The sequence below is a fragment of the Talpa europaea genome (genome assembly GCF_964194135.1).
Source record: "Talpa europaea genome assembly, chromosome: 11".
Taxonomy (NCBI): Eukaryota; Metazoa; Chordata; class Mammalia; order Eulipotyphla; family Talpidae; genus Talpa; species Talpa europaea.
The window spans coordinates 52,992,559-53,007,047 of NC_140078.1; the positions used below are offsets into that span (position 1 = coordinate 52,992,559).

At 40.3% G+C, this 14,489-nt stretch overlaps 1 protein-coding gene across 10 annotated transcripts in view; it reads left to right on the forward strand.

The window, feature by feature from the left end:
* FOXP1 (forkhead box P1) overlaps window positions 1–14,489 on the forward strand; it is a gene marked incomplete at both ends in the record, with an annotated part of 232,567 nt that overhangs the window by 125,371 nt on the left and 92,707 nt on the right. Inside the window, one exon of one of the 10 annotated variants that reach the window (XM_084248320.1) lies at window positions 8,182–8,584. The exons of the other annotated variants lie outside the window; for them this stretch is intronic. Of the gene's footprint in view, window positions 1–8,181; window positions 8,585–14,489 lie in introns of those variants that run through there. 10 annotated transcript variants of the gene reach the window in all.

A 14,489-nucleotide genomic window follows, 5' to 3' on the forward strand; every position in this document is an offset into this window, starting at 1 on the left:
CTGAAAACTTCCTGTTTTATCTACTGCTTTTCCTCATGCGGAATAAAATGCCACTTAAAATAATAAAAAACAGATAATGGCCTACAAGCTGGATTACATATTTTTCTGTAAGCATTTTTCTCAAGACAAGAGTTCATTATTTCTAAGATATCCTGCTTGCTTCCTTCCTTCCATATTTCCCTTGAAGTCCAACCTAAACCTTCTCTGTGGCTTCAACCTGAGATGGACAGGTCTCCAACAGTGGTATCTTTCTGATGCAAGAAGCTGTCCACTTTCATCTCTTCTTCTCAATTTGAAACACATAGAAGCAGGCCAGTGACTTGAGTGGTCAAGCCAGAAATTCAGAAAATAGTTTTGGTGGGAACAGTCATGGTGAAAAGTGCAATTTTGATAGTTAAAGAACAGGAAAAGAACCACCAGTACATAAAGAACATAAATGTGTTTGAAAGTCAAGTCAATTTAGCATCTTCTTCTGAGACTCCAACTAAATCCACCAAGTCTGAAAGCTTGCATGTGATTTAGTCTATAAACCAGAAGTTGTTGATGTTTCTTTCGCAGACCTAGAGAGAATCACACTAAGGTGCTTGGAGTTGTTTTCCAAAAAGCAGTGTCTCTTTCCTTTTTTTTTTTTTTTATCTTACAAAACATTTATTGATATGGGTATTTCTTTTTTAATTTTTTATTAATATATTTTATTTTATATAATTCTTACATCATTATATAATTCTTTTCATTTTCGCACAATGTATGCATTTTCATTTTGGTTATATTCCCCATACAATTCCTATCCCCCTTATTTTGACCTTAATCCTTTCCTCTTCTTCCCTCCCCCCTGTAGTGTGCCTCTGGTTTATAGTTGCTTATTGATTTTGATTTTTACTTTATTGCAATTAGTCTTTTTCCTGGTCCCTTATTTAGGTTTTCCAAATTCCTGCTACGAGTGAGACCATCCAATATTTTTCTTTTTCTTTCTGGCTTATTTAGTTGAGCATGATGATCCCTTCCAGCTCCATCCATGTTGCAAAGTGCATGAGTTTATCTTTTTTGATTGCTGAGTAATATTCCATTATGTATATGTACCACATCTTCTTGATCCAGTCATCTATTTTTGGGCATTAGGGTTGTTTCCATAGCTTAACTATTGTAAATAGTGCTGCTATAAACATTGGCGTGCAGGTGCCCTTTGGAATTACTGTTTCTGTGTCATTTGGGTAAATACCTAGGAGTGGAATTGCTGGAGCATATGGAAGCTCTATCTTTAGTAGGTTGAAGAATTTCCATACAGCTTTCCATAGTGGTTGGACCATTTTAAAAAGCAGTGTTTCTTTACTCCCTTTTGTTCCCTAATGTACTATTCCCATGATAGTATTCAAGATTACCAAGCACTAAAGATCCTGTCTATATTGTTTCACTATATTCCTGGTAGTTTTACATAGGCCCTTAATTGTAAGCTGGAAATACCTAAGATTGGTCCCCGATGTAAAGAGTAGTGTAAAATATGTACCTGGTACATAATAAGCGGTCAGTAAAATTAGTTTTTGTTGTTATTATTACCATCATTATTGAAGAAATCATAGAGAGTATCTCATCCATCTTTTTCTTTGTTTAGGTGAAGTGTATAGGTTCAGAGAGAAGTAACTTGCCCACATTTGCACAATTCATTCATGGCAATGTATTAATAGAACCCTGTGTCATATCTAACGTTCCTGCATCATCTCAGAGTTAAACAGATTGCTTGAGGCCACTTTGGATGAGAAAAGATCTGCCTACCTTTTTATTGGCATGTTGGGTGAGTCCTATTTTGGAGCTATTTGGAAATAGGAGCCTTCAAAGAGTGAGAAGCAGCCAAGGAAGACTGAGCACTTTATGTGTGCCTCAGATTCTGTTCCTGAGCTTTCACACACATCCTCTTCCGGGCCTCCCACTTCTACTCCTAGTCCCCCAAGAACTGACCTTATAACTTTTCTCTAGAAAAGAAGACAAATCTTTGGATTTTTTTGTGTGGTTGTTCTTAAAGGTTGGGATGTGTGTGTATAATCGGTGACTATTAAGGGAAGAAAATCCATAGAGAGCTATAGGACCCTAGAAAATGTTTTCTGTGTCGCAGTTTTTCTGCCACACAGTGTGGAAGGCAATTATCTTTGGAGGGGATTCCATAGGCTTGCTTGGGCTTCCCTGGTGTAAGATTTATTGTTGGCTGGATTGGGTGTTCTTTATAAGAGCATTTACTCGGCATCTAAAGCACTGTCAAGAGTGCTACTTCCTGAATGCTTTTGAGGTTGCAACTGCTAAGCTTCATTTTCCCGTCTTGGAGATATATTTTTGAAATGGTATGCAGGGATTTGTAAGGCCTCGTGCTTCCCATTGACACTGACAGGAGTTGCACTATTAAAACCCCAGCCCGCTGCTGCGGAAATTTACCCCCGAATGCCCAGAGCCTCCTTCAGGCTGGGCTGGCCCACACATGCCGAGGGCTCCTGGAGTGAGGAGAGGGCACGGGAGTGTACCCCCGTTGTTTCATGTGATTCATGCCAGCTAATCAATCTCAAAGTGAACTTACTTAAACAAAAGCTGAGCGAAAGCTCTTCTTTTCCCTTTTTTTTCCCCCTCCCTTTAATATGGATCTCCTGAATGCTAGAGGAAAACTTGAGCTGCGAGTCAGCTAAATATACTGTATCATGAAACCTTAGGGACAATTGAAATGGGAACAGTGGCCCTTTACTGCTAAGAAGGTGTTTTATTGAAACTGTGCTGACATGCTCTCCCCGGAGAGTGAGGAAAGAGAAGGCAAGATGCCCGATGGTAATACAGGTTGTTCTCTTAGGCGAGCTAAAACACAGAGCCTGGCGCTCCTGTGCTCAGAGCTAGCAGGCAATAGAATAGACGAATGTGCGTTTTTACATAAAAGTGCCATATTTCACTGGCAGCACCCCCACCCCATTTTTTAAAGTGTCTTAATTTATATATTCCAGTTAATAGTTCATTCCATGTCCTTTCTCTCTCCAGCTTTTAAGAGTTGTCTTTTGAATAAGTTGAGATAGTTGAAATTTCTAATCCTGGCAGGCTTACCAGCAGAGGGCAGGCGTAAAGAAGGTTTTGACATGAAGGTGTGTCAACCTAGGGTCAAAGAAGGGTGGTGGTGACTGGGAGGGAGATCCCTGAGCATTGTTCCCGGGCAAGATGGAACATGCTCCCTGGGCCTCTGCAGGCCTGCTGCACGCCACAGATCTCCAGAAAAGCTGACTTTACTAAATAAAGGTGGTCAGTTGCCTTTATCTGATATTCAGCAATTTCTACATAATTAAACGCTAAAAAAAAATATTAAAAGGTAATTTCATCCCCCAAGTGTCATCTTTTCTTTCCCCTTGAGTGACCCTGTTCTGGTTATACTTAAAATCAAGGGTTTGCACGTGGGTGTGCCGTAAATGCTGTCACTCTCCAGAGGGGAAATAAGGATTCATGCTTCATGGTGATAGAGAGGGTTCTTTTTTCCCTGAGATCCAAAGGATAAAGCTCTTTGGGAAATGTTCTCCTGCCCTCAGACATGTGCTTCTTTGAGAACCTTGTGCACTTCAGTGTAATCTGTTCTAACCTTATGGCAGAAGCAGTCCATTAATACATTTTACATTATATTAAAACAAGGGATTATAGTTTTATCACAAATGAGAGTAATTTGTTACTGTCAATCAGATGCAGAGTAAGGATAGGCTGTTGCCGTTTTTCTTTTCTATATGTGATTTTGTTTACCAGTGATTATTTTTTTCCTGAAATTCATTTTTTTTAATTAAAAAAATAGCACAAACTAGATAAAACATCCACTACCATCCATTACACTCCTCCACCCTTGTTCTCACCCCACCCCAACTTCACCTCTGGCAACCTCATTTTGGTTTTCAGTGTCCTAGTTTATTTTTATTTTGGTTTATCCATTTATCTGGTTAGCATCCATGTATTGTGCATATAAAATCATTCAATATCTTCATCTTCCTGACTAATTTCCCTCCACATAATCCCAAGTTCCTTCCATCTTGCTGCAAATGGTAAAATTGCCATCTTTCCTGATAGCTGAATAGTATTCCCGTGTGTTTGTGTACAATATAGAGTAGTTTATAATGTCTTTACATTTAGAGTGAGGAGTTTTGTTTTATTGGGGGGGGGGGCGGAGAGTAAAGTGTTTCTCATAGCTTATGTACCCATCATATTCATAAGTCACCTGAACAGTGACATGGCACGCTCTCTCTATACTAATTAACCAGGAATACTGGCATTATAAAATGTTACGTTAAATGAAGATGCTAATGGCAATTTGGAGGATGTTGTAAAGAGAAATTTAAACTCCCGTGAAACAGCAAGAACTCAGTCTTTTCCCTTGGCCACACGGGCGCAGAAGAAAACAACATAATTAGCTTCACTGTCAACATAGACATAACAGCCACATACACAGTATCAGTATTGAGCTAACTGCCTCAGATCCCCACAGATGAATGATGTGTTAATTTATATTTTTAAGTAGAAGCACTGCTTGGGTCAAGAAGGCACGGTGGTTCCTCATAAACAAATGCCCAAATCTCAGGAATGGGCATCGCTGGTGCGATTTAGTCCCTCTAATTGGCTGCCTGGTTGGCAGTCTTTGGAGACAGAAGAAATACTCTGGAGAGATTTCTTCCCCATGCAGCTCATCAAACTAGTTACTGGTGTGAGGGGCTTGGATTTTGTATCTCTGTTGTTTCAGCTTTCTCTCTCTCTAGCCATAGAATCAGTTGGTGGAATTTCTTTAAGTTCTATCATAGCAGAGTATGTTCTAGGTACTCCACAAAATTAATTGGAAAAAGGAAAGGAGATAAGTGTGATGCAAGTGTTGTTTGGGAGACGGTGAATTCAATTAAGGTTGTGGCCTCATCACACAGTTGATTTTTCAACCCATCAAATTGTTTATCAATTTTTATTTCACTTACTCTGGCAGATCAGCTTTCTGGTTGCAGAAATTGCCTTCGTTTCCTGTGAGAGCATGGTACCATACCTGATTTTATCTGGGCCCATCTCCCGTTTTCAGTGTCGCTTAAAAATACGTGTGCAGTGCCCATTCACCGGGCCTTCCTTAAGCTATTTCCGAGCAGCTTCTGGCAAAGTAGGACCTCGGCTGGAGCAGAGGACCACGTGGGAAGCACCATCACTGGTGTCTCCTTCGCAGCCGGGCCATTCATCAGTGTGTGGGAATAATGTCCTGACAAGATGCGCCATCTGATTCTTCCTTTAATACATCTTATCTCCATTCTCAGCTCTGAATGGGCAGTAAAACCTTTCACTTTCCTCTACGTTCAAGGCTAAAGCTCAGCAGAACTAAATATAATACATTATTTTAGTCCCAGGTGTGTTATTTGGTGGTTAGAGTTTGGTGTGGGATCATAGTAATCTGTTCTTAAGTACACAGCCAGCTGTACAATGGACTCATTTAGCAACTGACAGGTTTCTTAATATGTGGTGTTTGAACAAGAGCTGTATCTGTTGTGGGTGTTAGGATGTGGGCATCAAAAATATTTTTAAGTGTGGTATTTTGTGTTTCCTTCATTCCTCCTTAAACATTGGTCTCTTCCCAAATCCCCCCCCTCAGGTATTCATTTTCTATTATCATGTCCTTTTTATGTGACTGTTTAATAATCTGCTTCCCCTTTGGCCTATGGTGAGGGGTATATTTCATTCTTAGAGGGAAAAAAATAACTGCCTTCTTGAACCTCAGTTTCTTCTTCCATATAATGGGGATTACGATTTCTATTCAAGTTATGACAACTAGCTAAGACTGTAGTTATAACAGCAGATAATGTTCTGAGTAACCTATTCTGAAGTTCTGAAGCCCCCACACAATCCAAAAGCCGCTGCTTCTTTGTATTTTGCTTTTGGTTTTGGTTGGTTAGTTTTTTTGTTTTTTGCCTTTCTGACCCTGCCTTTCCAAAATGATCAGGACCTGGCAGTTTTGGTGATACAAAAATGGCATTAAGTAAGTCTTCTAAATCAATGTAACTTTTATTTATTTATTTATTTATTTATTTTTGTTGGTACTCCAGCTGTAGTAGACATTTCTTACTATATTCCAAGCACAGGGCAGGTAGAAAGGACCACGTGGAAGGGGATCCAGAGTCTAGAAATAACCAAAAGTGGCCAGGGCATAAAGAGCTTATCCGGGTTTATCACTGATCTTCCACTTCCTTGCCTGGAAGTAGCATCTGAGTCACCTTGTATTGTTTAGAGACAGGGTGGGAAGGGCTCCAGGTGTCCTTTGAGTTAGCTTGTCAAGCCACCTTTGTCTCCACACTATCACCTCCCCCGCCCAGTCCTCTAAATACCACCTCCCCAAGGGTCCTTCACAGACCTCTCCTGCTCCCACTGATGTCCCTTTCTCTGTGGTCCCATGGTGCTTAAATCCACCACCGTGCAATTTAGTACTTGTACAAGCACTGCATTGCATCACTCTCTAATTATTTTGAGCAAGACTGTCACCACAGCTGGGTCATAAGCTTGGTAATGTTTGTTGTTTGTTTGTTTATTGTTTGTTTTGATGCTCCTGGAGACTATTAACTGATAAACACTGACCTGCAAAGGAATAATCAAACTTGTAAAAAGCATGCATGAGTTTTAGGGATACACCATGTAGAACTATCTTTGGGAAAAAAAATGAGTTGCTTATAAAAAATGCATCCTGATTTTGTTCAGACATGAAATCTCAAATTAATTTCAATACTTTTGAAAAAAAACACGTGTATTTTGAAATGACCATTTCCGTGTTCTTGCTGGGCATTAGTAGGAGAGAACTTCCTATATTTTTATATCCGGTCTTTGGGGCCCTGCCACCCCTCCTGAAGGAGTGCCATGTCTCTGCTAAGAGTCAGAACTCTACTGAAGCTGGCAGATGTAAGTCCCTCTCCCCCCTCCCCCCCAAAAAAAGAACACCCTGGCTCTTGATTGAATATTCATGAGAGGGTGGGGTCACAGGTTTGTGACCTGAAAAATCCCATTAATAAATTTGTTATCTGACACAGAACACTTTAGGGTGGAGCGCACTCTGTACTCACTCATTGAACATCTGATCATAAGTTGACAGTCAACTGGGCTTTGTGTTGTTTGCAGCCAGATTAATGGGGGAATTGTTTGCCCCAGTCTCTCCCCTCTTTATTGAAATTCAGGCATTTGCTTGATTGGAAATATTGGAAATATATGCTTGATTGTCAGCATGCTTTCTGTTTGTAATAACCTTTATTATCTCAAATGGAAAAATGATTTCAAGTAAAACTCCTGGAATTACTAGGTTAGGATTTGTGGCGCCTTTTTTTTCATCGAGGTGAAATAGATAAACATCATTGATGTCCCTGCTCTGCTCGTTTACCTCGAATATTCTGCGAAAATCTAAATGTTACGCGTTTTTGTTGTTTGTTGTTAAGTATAGGCCAAGAAGTTTTTCTCTAAATTTAAATATGGAGAAGAGAGAGGATTTCTAGAACTGCCGAAATTGACTAAATTAACCTGGCACTTCAATGGTGCCAGTTGCACCAACCAAGTTTAGCATATTGGTGACTTTTTAAAAAGCACTCTCCTCAGCTTTAAATAGCATTAAAGAGCAGTGCCTATTTCTGCTAGAGGTCATCTTAAAGTGACTATTGAGAGTAGCTTATATTGTCGCTGTTGTTGTATAAATAAGAAAGGAATTTAAAGAATTATGTCTTCGGGAACGTGTGGCAGATGCTGTCTTTAGCAGCTGTCGTTCTAGAGGGGAAGTGCTTGGTGCGGCGACGAGGAGGCACGTTTGGCTGTTATTTCTCTCAACCCCCTCGTCGGGTTAGTTTTCCTGCGCGTACACAAGCACACTTTGCGAGCCGAACTCTTGGAAGGCACGGGCGGGAGGAGGGGAGAGACCAAAGCCTGATGAAGCCCTAGACGTGAAGCGAAAGTTCCCCGGCGAAGGCAGTTTTCGAGGAAAGCGCTTCTCGCGCTGCCTCCGAACTCTGCAGCACCTCCAGCTTCTGAACAGTTGCTCCGAGCAGTGCGGGGTGCGCCAGGCGCGCCGGCCCCCGTCCTCTGCCTCCCGGGTTTCTCCAAAAGGTTAGCACAACTCTTTGTCAGTTCCCCACACGAAACAAGCACGCAACCAAACCCACAGCCCCAGCCCGGCCACCCGGGCCAGAGGGAGCGATGCGCGCCATGCCCGACTTCCCAGACGTCAGCCGGAGGCAGGTCAAAGGGTGAACGGCAACGGAGTGGAGTTGCTCTCGAGACAAAAGCGGGGTTGCACCGGCGCGTGATTTCACCTGCCGCGCGGAGGGGGCCGGCGCGGCGCGGGCGCGGGGAGCGGGCCGCCGAGCCCATTGTGTGGGGCGCGGCGCGGCGCGGCGGGCGCGGGGTGTTTAGAGGCGGGTTGTGATTGGTGGAGCAGGGCGGGGCGGGTGGGCGCGGCGGCGCGTCTGTCAGCCCCGAGCCGGAGCGCCCCTGCGCGCGTGCAGTCCGCCTGCACGCCGAGGCCGCCGGACCCCAGCCCGGCCCGCGCGGGCGCCCCGAGCCGGCTCCGCGCGCCTGGCGGCTACATGGAGAGTGTCAGGTTGGTCCTATGATTGATCTTTGCCATTTTGCTCTCCTCCTACGAGCTCCGCGGGGCCAGCTTCCTGGGGCCTCACTGGGGAAGGCAGGAGCGCCCAAGGGTTTCTAAGTTGAGTCGTTTTAAAAAATAATTATGGCAATCGTTGTTTACCAACTTGGGTGGGAGTTGCGCTCTGGAAGTGGAGCCGGGGAGGGAGTGGAAGGGTGGAAAGAGGGAGCTCCGGGCCTCTGGGTCCTGAAGAGAGAGCCTCTCCTCCCCCCAACCCCCCCACTCCCTTGTCCTTTTTTATTTTTATTTTTTAAAAAGCAAAACAAAAAACAAAAAAACAAAAAATCATGGTCGGGGTGTAGTTGAGAGTTGGAGGAAGTCCTGCTTGTGTTTCTCTCGTGCTCACGCGCTCTCTCTCTTTTTCGTTTGTGATTCATTTTCTTCGGCTGGTCTGGCCTTCACGTAGCCACTTTGGTAAAGCCCTCGCCATCACTCCATTCGTGGGACTGGGGACTTATCTGGGGTGTGATTTATGTCACTTGAAGAGCGTGTGAAGTATACAAGGAGTCTTCAATCTCAGTGTAACCGGTGTGGATGTTTCTTTGCTTTTGATAGTTTATTTCTATATCTGTCTAAGCTATTTTCAGCTTAGCTGTTCAAATTCAAGGAGTTCACACACAGTAAAGGGGCGGGGGTGAAGGGGGGAGATAAAAAACCAAGCGAAAAGGGCTGGCAGCAAAAGGACACTCCAGCAGGTTGGGAAGTCTCAGCTTCTGTGACATTACTTTGCTGGTTAATTAAGTAGTGAGCCGGGTTTGGGATAGGACGAGCTACAGGCTGAAACTGTCACGGGGTGCTCCCTTCTGAACCGGCTCTGAATGTAGCTATCTCTTCTGTCAGAGTTGCCTGAAAGATGGTCAGTGGGAAAGGAGACTCCCCCCACCCCAAGTGCCTTGATGGGAAGGAGGGGACCTTTCAGGAAGTGGGTGGTAAAGTTTTAGAGCAAAGTAGTATAGACTCTTCCTCTTTGGGATTAACTCCTTCACGGCCTGCCAGTTAGAAGTAAAATACCTAATAATTTTATATTCTTGTCCACACAGTCCAAATGTTCTAATCAAGCCAATTTTAAAATGCAAATCACCTAATTTCCATAGATTCCAACATTCTGAAATTGACACATTTGGGGGAAAAATTAAGCCTGATAACAGGAAATATGAATCATACTATCAGTGACTAATCTGCTTAAGCAAAAAGAAAAAAAAATGTTGCATTTATTTTATCATTAGGAAGTCAGTGTTAAAGAAGGCATTTCTTTAAGTTTAAAACAAGTGTTTTTATTTTAGAAGAGACCCTGTGTTGCTTTTTTTGGTCATTTGTTTGTAATAGATTTTTCAGAGGAATGTGTGTGTGCAGTCAAAGGTGGTTTATGTGGTAAAATGTTCAAGCTAGCATGTCATTGTCAAAGCCTCAAACACGATCACATTAAGATGCTAGTTTAGGATTTGATGTGTTGCTGTTATTGTTTAAAAGAACACAAAGCTTTCTTGAACGTTAAGACTCATCACTTAGTAAACCAAATGAAGACTGGAGGCACATACTCCTAATTGATACCCTTAGCATAAATTGAAAAAGGTCTACTTATATTTTTTTGTGATTCTTTGTAGCTGCCTGACACATTTCAGGGAAAAGTGTGTAAAAATGAAACCAAAATACAGACTGCCTAGCCAGAGACACTGACTGACTTACTCTGGGATGTGATAGAGCTGAACTGAAAACGGATTGGGCTGACACTTGATAATCAAAGTTGATTTATTGTTCATTAGTACTGCATTAGCCCTTTCAGGCAAGACAGTTATTTGTGTAGTGGCCTGTCAAGAGCGAGACTGCAAGCACCTGTCATTTCTAAGGCATGAGATAAGCAACCAAATATTAAGGTGATGCAAATAAAAATACATTGCACTAGGAAAAGGGCCTGTTTGTGATCATAAAATCTGTCTTGTAAAAAAAAAAAAAAAGCGTGAGTGAATATCAAGCTACAAGAACAAATCTAGTAAAAGGTTATTTTCTTTTTTTTTTACCCTAAGGACTACTCACAGAATGAAAGTAATGGGCTTTATGTTCTCCTGTTTGCCCTAAAAAACTTTCTTTTCTACCATATGTGCAGCTCGGATCACAAAAAGTTGGTCAGTTAAGGAAATGAAAACCATAACATGTCAGTTATTGAATCTGAGTAACTGAAGGAAGGTAGGCTTCCTGTTTGTGTTGTGTTTTTAAATAAACATATTTCATTAAATGAAACTCTTCTAAGCATGGGCTGATTATATGAAAATGTGATGACATCATAGCTAAGCTATGATAATGTTGGATAATAACGTCAAGTGCGTTTTCTGCAATATGTTTCACTCTCGATTTTTTTCTTCCCTCGCTGGAAGGGAATGATCTCATGACATGTAATAGAAAACAACCTAAGTGTCAAAAGAAAACAAAATTAGTGAACTTTTGTCTGCAGCCATAGAAACACGGATTAACTCATATTTTTCCAGAGAATGGAATGGAAACATTCTGCATGAGGATATATAGTGTATTGTCTTCTCTGAATTTTCATTTGACAGGGATTTTAAAGGCTGTGATCTTAATTAAATCTCAACTAGCTGAAATAATGCATCTAAAGGCATGCAGCGTTGCGTAACCTTGCTCAGTTGGTAAACCATAAATCATCAGAAAGCTTATGATAGGAATGGTTGGCTTGAATTTTTTTTTTTTTTTGTTTGCAGTTAAATGTACCTTAAAAACAAAACCCTCACCATCCACCATCGTTGCCCTGTGTTTGCACGTTGTCAGCAGCTGTCACTTGAAAGATAAACTCTTTCATGACACTGACCAGTTCTGCAACTTTTCAGCCACCCTCCACACAATTATTTCACAATACAGTGAAATTAAAATCCAGATTGATTAAAAGAAATGAAATTCCAGATTTATCTTGGCTAATGTGGCAGAAGTGTGTTTGAGTTACTATGTTTCTGATATAATCAGGAGAGAATGTGACCAGCTTCTCAGCTTGTATTAACATTTGAGTAAAATTTGAATGGGCAAAGGAAAAGAAGATTGGAGAAATTCATGTTAATTTGTGGTTTAGTTATAGATGGAAATTATTAAAGAGAAACTTAAAACTGTGTTCTTGGTAACTGGGCCATTATAATAGCCAGTTAGAATCCACTATCAGGTAGTTCTTTGTGATTTAGCAGGGAGGAATAATGTAGCAACAGTTGACCAGGGAAGGTTTGAGAAATAAATGCATAAATTGTGTCTCTATGTGTGTTCCATGTTAAAATATGAATTTGTTGACAAGGAGTGAGAGTCATTAAATAGTTTAACAAGTCCAGGTTTTACAAATTCTAGTGCTTGTAAATACTGGGTTATTTACTTTCAGTGCCTTTTAAACAGATGTTTTTAACTGCTGCGTTTTGTTGTTGTTGTTCCTATGTTTACTCTAATACAAGAAATTATCTGCATATAAAAATTGAGAAAATATCCTGTGTTGTATTGATTGTATTTATCTTTGTACATAAAATTCATGGCAAGCTGGGGGTTGTGTACTGATGAGCTAGAGATCTCTTGGGGGCAAAGGAGAGTGTATATACCTGCATGGTTCGATTTGGGGTAGTTTTAACTTCCTAAGCTGAATTTGTTTTTGTTTGGAGAAAGAGTTCATTTCTTGGAAACAGCATTTTTCTGGACATTTGTTTTAGTCACTTCAGCGTGTGTGATACTTTTTCCTTCTCCTCATAAATAGCATTCTGCATTCAGCTTTATTTTCTTAAATTTGAAAAATGAAAATACAGGTGCCCCCCCCCACCACCACCACCATCATGGCTTGCATATTGTAAGTTCTTAAATTAACTGCAAAGGGCTGAACTGGCCTCTTCTTTAGAACTTTAGGGGAAAATCTCTAAGCCCCTCTTCCATCCTGGCAATTTAAAGAGAAAAATTAATTTACTATAAGAAAAATGAGCATTGAACATGTACCTTGTGCCTCATTTTCAGTTGCGGTTAAAAGAAGCTAATCAATGGTGCATTTTTTAAGAATACCTTAGTATCGTGTTTTAATTTTTAAGTTTTATCTTGCCCTTAAATCTGAAACATCATTGTTCAAATAACTGAGAACAAGGTAAATCAACAACATCAAAAAGGTCGGCTTCTGTGATTTCTCAAGGGCTTGTTATTTTGTACTTCCCAATTCTATTTGATGTCTTGACAAAACAAGATGACACAGGGGAGAATACATTAAATTTTGATTTTTTTCATCTAACCTGTTTCAGTTGTGGCAGCTTAATTTCTTTTACTTTTTCACGAAGATGGCTTTTTGTACAATTACTCTAATTGTCACACCACTTCATAGGCAGGTCCTCACGGGTTTCCCTTTTGCCTTGATTTTACTAGGCATATTTGAACATATTTTGACCTTTAACACTTAGGGAGCTTTTGGTTGGGCTTTGTCTTCATTAGAAATAAATCAGTGAATGGTGAGATTGTCAAAGAAGCAACTGATGTTTTCTCATTAGAATCTAATTTGCACCCTTTAACTTAACTGTGATGCATAAGGTGAAGGTGTTGGAAGTAGGCGTGAGAAACTGCACAATTTGAGAAAGTTAAGTTGTAATTCTCAAAAAAGTGATTGCACCCTAAAGAGGGCCTTATGAAGGATTGGCATCATCTAATTTTGGCCTACCTGCAAATGTAAATCCAATTATAGTCCTTCCCCCTCCATCTCAACAAGGTGGAAAAATATACATATTTGCAGTTTAACTCCATATATTTTCTGTGCTGGTGAAACCAGGAAGGAAGCAGAGCTCTGACTGTAATTCTTAGACTTAGAAAAATGTTTTATTAACAAAAAGGAAACATTTTATTTTTCTCTATGTAACAATAACCATTAACCTACCAGTATATCTACAACTTCTTTTTCCTTATTGTAATCATGTCCGTGTCTCATATAGGATTGATACAGTTGCTGTCTCTCACTATATTTGAATAATGCTTCAATTTAAGAGAATTTAGCCAAGGTCTCTTCCTTTTCTCCTCAAGAGCTGAAGATCTGTGGATAGAATCTTTTCTGAGGACCCCTCATGCCATAGTTTGCCCTTCCTTCTATTTGCAGCTTAAAAACAATTTTTGTTTTGTTGTTGTTACAATAGAAAATGTCTTAGCAGGTGTGATTCACGTGCATGAAATTGTTTTCTTTCCCTCCTACCACAGAAAAAGGTTGAGGAAGGAAGAGGCGTTTTTTCTTAATAATAATAATAATAATAATAATAATAATAATGGTTGCTAGGTTGAAAAGATCAGTTCTTATTAGATGATTATTTTCATGTGTAGTTTCTATTGTTTCCTGTATTTAACAATCGCTAATGGGAGAAGTGATTTAATTTATGTAAACTTTACATTTTTATGCAAATGAAGCTGATATTTATTAGAGCTAAAACAATTATGCTGGCACTTAGTGAAGTAACCTTGGGTGCATGGGAAATATTGGAGGAGAGCAGTAGAGGTTCTACTAACGCCTTTTCTGTAAACAAATATGAATTTATGCCACTTCTTAAAATTTAAAGACAAAAGAGTGGGGAGAGCTTTGCTAGAGATTGCTTATTAGTCTTGATAACCTGAAATAACTCCTGATTGGCAGGCAAGTCTTGGCCATACAATTCTTCCTGAAAGAAAGATAGCCTTTCCTGATAGACTGTAATAAACAAAATGATAAAAAATGAAATGCTAATTGCATTTTAAAGAGGCTTTTTTTCCTAAAATTTTAATAGGTGGTTGTATTGTTACTGAGAGAACAGTTATGCTAATGACTGACTACTTAGATGATTTTGCATTAATATAATAACCATTACCTGCCTTAATGCTTTGTACAGTA